The following is a 5,196-nucleotide window of genomic DNA, read 5'->3' as shown; positions in this document are numbered from 1 at the left end:
TTTTCAGCAATTCTTTTGTGGTGCCCTTGGCCCCATTTGTGAACTATGCTTGAAAAGTCAAAGAATGTTAGATATGGCTGGCAAAGGTCAGGCAGTCGGCAGTATTTGTAAGGTACCTGTTGTATGTTACTGATTTCCATTTCTTTCTATTCTCGTACGCTGCCATGGCAGCTGGTAGGATAGTTTCTTCTCATCAGTCATAAGCAGAGAAAGCTGAGGAGAACAAAAGAAGGTCATGTACCTTCTTTGATTTCTTTGATTCCATATTCGCTGAGTTTCCAGAGAAAATGTAAGCAAGAGTGACCACATTTCTGAATTCTTACTTCAGGCTAGAATCATACACGGTGGATTTCCAAGAGCTGAAAATAATGACTGGTACCAGAGTGTACCGGAGTATTCTAGCAATTTCTGAAATGGCTGTGTACACCAGTAACAAAACAGTTGGACTGTGTAGTGATGTGAACATTTTTTTTTTAATTATTTTTTATTAATGTTTATTTCTGAGAGAGAGAGAGACAGAGACAAGAGTGTGAGTCGGGGAGGGGCAGAGAGAGAGAGAGGGAGACACAGAATGTGAAGCAGGCTCCAGGCTCTGAGCTGTCAGCACAGAGCCCGACATGAGGCTCGAACTCACAAACTGCGAGATCATGACCTGAGCCGAAGTCAGACACTCAACCAACTGAGCCACCCAGGTCCCCAGTGAGCACAGTTGTAAAGTCTATTTGTCTAGACCTGTGGATCCCCCATGATAGGCAGGAGAGCCCAAAGGGAACTGGGGGAAATCAGCTGCAAATAATGTGGCCCATTAATCCCCAAGAGTTGGAGTAAACCCTCAAAAGACCCAAGTGAGGTCACAGTGAGTCAAGGGTTATTCAGTTTGAATATTACCAAAAGCTTTTGCTTCTCTTCTTCCTTGGTCATTTGATTTCATATTAGCGTCTTAAAAAATCTATCTTATTCCTGATGGGGAGGAGCAAGTTTTCCAACAGAGGAAGTGTGGCACAGTGATTTAGAGATTGGGTTCTGGAGTCAGACTGTGTGGGTTTAAACTTTCAACCTAGATCAGTCACTTGTTAATTGTTTAAGTTTGGACAAATAGCCTACCTCTCTTTAAGCTTCAGTTTCTTTCCTGCTAAAAGGGAATTGACACATTAATGTTGTAGGGTCCGTGAGGGTAAAGGAGATAACTCAGGAGAATCATTTTCCTACCATGATGGTACCTAGGAAATACCCAGAGGCTGCTTTCTATCATTATTATGTTAGTTACAAATACCTGAAACTGTACAAATCTTATATATAAATTGAATTTTCTCTCACGGTCTTACTACTACCATCATGTTCTTGTGATATTTTATGATTGTCTCTAAAGTACCTGCTGTAGTTAATTCTTTGAATATATTTTATACTGTTTGATGGTAGTTGTAAGTATATACATCTGAATAAAATTGTTTCTAACCAAAAAATTTCTCCACTGCACAAAATATCTTCCCAGAAATTTAAACCTTAAACTATTCTGAATCCTTTAGAATATTTTACACAGTATGTCAGCTTTCTGGAATTAAACTGCCTAAGTATTATTTTAGCAACCATGTGTAGCTTTTTTTTAATGATTATTTTTTTTTTTATTTTTTATGATTTGTGTCACTGGCATACCTACATCTCATATGAGGTTTAGGAGAAACGGAAAGATTATCCAGTCAGTTCACCTTATTTCAGAAAGGACAACCATTAAACCAGATGAAAACTGTTTTTAGAATCTTCCAGAGAAAGAAGTTCGTAATTTCCCTTAGTAAACTATTACAGGGTCTGACAAACATGTCATTTGTGGTTCAGTGTGAGTAGCAGTGGCAGCAGATGCGGGCTGCATTATGAAGAAGGTGGCCAAAGAGTGGCTTTTATTAGCCCTAAACGGAGCTACGCATTTCTTCTCAGTTTGAATTCCTTTTAAATGTTATAAATATAGTCATAGAATGCGTTAGAACCCCTCCCCCCCCCCCTTGTCCTCTTTCACTTGCTATTGTACCATGGGCTATAATGTGGAGACCAATTTCTAAGATACTGTTTACATTTATTTGCTATTTGTTATACTGGAAGCTGTATAACATAGTAAAATGTTTGTAGCCTTTAAAAAAAAAATTCCATGCTCTCTTTTGTTAAGCTCGAAAATGCCATCCTTCCAGGCCATCTGTGATCCTACCATTGCTAAACCCTTGACCTGGTCAAAAACAATGGTTTTTGACTTAGATGCACGTTGTCAGATTTCAGCGGTCACTAACTAGCCGTATGATTTGAGGCAGGTTTTTTTTCCTCTTTTGTATGCACCAGTTTCCTTATATTTAAAATTAGGGTAAGAATAGCTATTTTGTAGGGTTGGTGGGATAATTAAATGAGAGTGTGGAAAATGTCAACACAGTAAGTGGTAGGTGTTTGGGGGAATATTATACACTGACAGCTCCTTGTTCTGTAAAACAGACTGGCATCATTTAATTTGACTTTGGCCAAACTACTTAATCCCCGTGTGTCCCAGTTTCCTCTTTATTAAATGGGGTTGACAGCAGTGCCCACCCAGAGCTGTTGTAAGGACTATTTTAGTTAATATGTAGTTCCCGGACATAGTAAGTGCTAAATAAATAAAGAGCAAAATATTTAACATCTTAGGGTTGTTTTAAGGATTAAATGAGTTACTCTCCCCCTATCTTAAAAGAATAATTATTTTCTGAAAAAACCTCATAGGTTGACTTTGCCTCTGTCAAAAGTATAATTACCATTAATTTCTGTAGGTCGGTAAAAAGGTGCTCTGTTCTAAACTGAGCTTCAAAATTGACAGACATTTTGCTAAAACAGTACCGAACTTCATTAAGGGGACTACAATTACTTGTGCAGTTAGAGCTGCAGCTAACATTACTCATCATACGGGGTGCCTGGGTGGCTTAGTCAGTTACGCATCTGACTTTGGCTCAGGTCGTGATCTTGCGGTTTGTGAGTTTGAGCCCCGCGTCAGGCTGTGTGCTGACAGCTCAGAGCCTGGAGCCTGCTTCAGATTCTGTGTCTCTCTTTCTCTTTCTGTGCCTCCCTGATTCATGCTCTCTCTCTCTCTCTGTCTCTCAAAAGTAAATAAACGTTAAAAAAAAAAAAAAAAAAAAACTGAAAATATTACCCATCACAATACAACCTAGCAAGGAATTCTTTATTTTTATTTATTTTTAAAATTTTTTATTACATTTATTTATTTCTGATAGAGACAGAGCACAAGTTGGGGAGGGGCAGAGAGAGAAGGAGACACAGAATCCGAAGCGGGCTCCGGGCTCTGAGCTGTCAGCCCAGAGCCTGACACGGGGCTCGAATTCACAAACTATGAGATCATGACCTGAGCTGAAGTTGGACGCTCAACCAACTGAGCCACCCAGGCGCCCCTATTTTTATTTTTTTAATGTTTTATTTATTTTTGAGAGAGAGATAGAGTGTGAGTGGGGGAGGGGCAGAGAGACAGGGACACACAGAACCCAAAGCAGGCTCCAGGCTCCAAGCTGTCAGCACACAGCCTGATGCCTGCCTCGAACTCACAAACCATGAGATCATGACCTTAGCTGAAGTCGAAGTCGGAGGATTAAGCGACCAAGCCACCCAGGCACCTCAAGGAATTCTTTCTTTATTATCACTCTCTTATATGGTTATTTACTTCTTTCCAAGAGTGCATGTAGCTTTTGTAGCTCTGGTACATGCTGAAGACAAGAGTTAATGAACAGCATGCATATGATACTGTTTATGCAGTTCAACCTTTTTTTTTTTTTTTTTTTTTTTTTTAACGTTTTATTTATTTTTGAGACAGAGAGACATAGCATGAACGGGGGAGGGTCAGAGAGAGGGAGACACAGAATCGGAAGCAGGCTCCATGAGCCATCAGCCCAGAGCCCGACGCGGGGCTCGAACTCACGGACCGCGAGATCGTGACCTGAGCTGAAGTCGGCCGCTTAACCGACTGAGCCACCCAGGCGCCCCTGCAGTTCAACCTTTAATACAGAAGGAAAAAAAAAAAAAAAAAGGAAAAATCAGTGAAAACAATTATAGCATTACACCCACCCAGTAGATTGCCATCATAGAAGTCATGACACCCTTGCTAAAAATTAGTAAAGTACAAGGATTTTGAAAAGAGAAGCAGTAGCTTTTATGATCTATACGTTTGTATAGATGGTGGCACTCAGCTGCTTCTAAAGCCTGAGAAAGCCATATGGGGCTTCATAAACACAAATGCTTCCTAAGCCACTTCTCAAACACCTCAGAAGGTCGAGTTCTCATCATGTAAGGGGGGTATCTAATGAACCACTGTAACTCATGTAGGGTGTCAGAGTGATGGCCGGGACCAGTACTTGCTAAATGTTAGCATGGTTATTCAGGTGAGATGAAGAAAATGATGAACAAGTCAAAATGTGCCTTGAAAAAGAACAATCAAAAAGCGACGGCAGCCTGTTTATTTTTCTTCCACTATCATATTTGGGTTAGTTGGTTACTAATAATGAACTTTCTTAACCCCCTTGACCTAAATGCTTGATGACAATTCCTGCTCCATGAGGTTCATATAAGTTCACCATTTTGGTCATTAGTGCTATGTTTGATTACAAAATATTAGAGTGGCACAAAAGCAGTTATAAAATACTGAATTTTTTTTCAGAAAAAACTGTATTATGAAATGTAGATGGTGCTAATGTGAGTCGAAATACATTAATATTTACCTGTAAATTTGATGCATAAAGGTAACCTTGGGGAAATTTACTTTGCTTAGCCACCTCAGCTTCCTGATGGGAGGAAGGTGAGTGCACATGAAAGTCAGTGAACTTTTCTATTCACAGCAAGACCAAATGCTTAATCTCAATTAATGTTTGCTTTCAACTAACACAGAGGAAATCATGTGAGCTCATCCTCAATGCTCTGTAACATCTGCCTGGCCAGTGTTAAGGTGTGGTTAGAATTCCATATAGAGATATTTTAGGATGACAGTAAAGCCATTTATCAGGCTCATACTTAAATACCAACTCTTGTCGTGTATAGAAGCCAACTATTTCAAAGATCAACACTCTTCTTATGAATAAAATCATATGAGGTTTTATGCTCAAATTTTGCTGATTTGGGATTCCGTCCTATCATGAGACAGGATCTCAGTCCCCGAAAGTCCTCTTGTCACGTATTTTTGGAAGTCCC

The sequence above is a fragment of the Panthera pardus genome, unplaced genomic scaffold (genome assembly GCF_024362965.1).
Source record: "Panthera pardus isolate Hobbes unplaced genomic scaffold, ASM2436296v1 HiC_scaffold_13, whole genome shotgun sequence".
NCBI lineage: Eukaryota > Metazoa > Chordata > Mammalia > Carnivora > Felidae > Panthera > Panthera pardus.
This window is presented reverse-complemented; position numbering follows the sequence as displayed.